The sequence below is a fragment of the Tupaia chinensis genome, unplaced genomic scaffold (genome assembly GCF_000334495.1).
Source record: "Tupaia chinensis unplaced genomic scaffold, TupChi_1.0 Scaffold000604_1, whole genome shotgun sequence".
Taxonomy (NCBI): domain Eukaryota; kingdom Metazoa; phylum Chordata; class Mammalia; order Scandentia; family Tupaiidae; genus Tupaia; species Tupaia belangeri.
The window spans coordinates 2,423,175-2,424,970 of NW_006160122.1; the positions used below are offsets into that span (position 1 = coordinate 2,423,175).

The window sequence follows — 1,796 nt, forward strand, 5'->3', positions numbered from 1 at the left end:
TTGAACTAAACAAAAATTAAGATGCAACACATCAAAATGTACGAAATATAGCTAGAGCAATGCTTAGAAGGAAGATTTACAGCATCACATGTTTATATTATGAAAGCAGAAAATTGGGGCCAGCAGGTGCCATGGAGGTTAAGGCATCTAGATTCCCCATGGCCGACTGCAGTTCAAGTCCCACACCTGGCCAACTAAAAATCACGTGGGGCAGGTGGGCCAGCATGACCAGAGAGAGGAGAGGAGGAGAAGAGATGGTGAAGTGGTTATCCCCTCACCAGGGGGTGACTTCTCACTTCCCCTCTCTCTCTATCTCTCTCCTGCAAGGGCATGTACCTTGCAGCAAATTTAAAAAAAAAAAAAAAAAACTGGAAAAAGGCAGCATCCCAGCCCACCACCATGGCCGCCTACAAGCTGGTGCTCATCCAGTTTTGCGAGAGCACCTAGAACCTGCAGAACCACTTCAGTGGCTGGTACCACATGGACCTGAACCTGGTGGACTGTGAGAAGGGGAATGACGGCCGCAGGTGCTGAGAGACACTGGCTATGAATTTGATGGCTGCTTCACTTCAGTGCAGAAGAGAGGGACCAGACCCTCCAGACAGTGCTGGATGCTAGTGACCAGAGCAGCTGCCAGCAGGGAGGACTTGGCGCCTCCATGAGTGGCATGGGTGGGGGAGGTTTCACTGGCCTTAATGAAGCAGAAACTGCCTCAAGCATGGTGAGGCCCAGGTACAGGTCTGGAGGCACTCCTGTGATGTCCTACCACCCCAGAGGAGCCCAACCACGCCTTCTGCAGAAACATAGGTCAGGATCACAGGTGTGCAAGGCCTCGCCAAAGATGAGCTGCCCTCCTGTGAGACTCTGAAGGACACGACTGTCAGAGCTTTGCCCTTCTGGAATGAAGAAATAATCCCCCAGGTCATGGAGGAGAAATGGGTACTGATGGCAGCCGATGGCAACTGCCTTTGGGACACTGTCAAGCTGGAGAGTCTCAGAAGCAGATATCACAGAGCTGAACTTGCCAGCTGGTTCTTGGACAAGAACTTGCAGCCCCTTGAGCCCATGCAGTTCCTGGAGGATGAAGAGGCCATGTGTAGGCAGGCCCGACCCTTCCGAGTCTTCACGCATCCCCACAGTTCCTCCTCCTTGGACCCCAGTTTGGTTGTCTGGGACTTAAAGGCAAATTTCCACCCCACCCCACCCACAATCTGGATCGAGCCAGCCGGTAGTTCCGGACACCAGGTGGACTGAGGCTGCAGGCCCGACCAACCTGGTCCTGTCACTCATCCTCTGACCCTTTCCCACTAGTCTTTGGACTCTCTGAATTTTGGTGATTTGAATAGTGCTTGGCGCACATTGCACGCTGCACGATTTTCTTTCTTCATTTTGTTTTTCTTTGCTCTTGAGGTGTTGCTTATTAGGTCAGTTGGAGGCTCACCACTCCTTAGAAACAGGGAGGACTTTGGGCAATCCAGGACTAATGGCAACAGTTAATGGTAATTGTGAGCAACAGGTAGGCCAACCATAAGAGAAATCATCAATTTTCTAAGCCTGTACAACTTTGAACACTCAGAGATACCTTAAGTAAGTTAGGAAGAAACATATAGATTACCTGATGACTAGGAACAATCGCAGAGGCTCAACAAAAGGCCTCTCCCTCAAGGGAAATCATCAAGCCTACATCACCCACAGTCAATACAATGGACATCGTGGACATGTCTGATAAGGAATTCAGAATATTTGTAGTGACCAAACTAACTGAGATGGAAGAGAAAAGAGACAAGGAGCTCCAG

General features: G+C 50.0%; 1 pseudogene; it reads left to right on the top strand.

The window, feature by feature from the left end:
* The first annotated feature begins 399 nt into the window (after nucleotides 1–399).
* Nucleotides 400–1,796, top strand: part of LOC114009690 (phosphoglycerate mutase 1-like) — a 6,104-nt pseudogene continuing 4,707 nt past the window's right edge.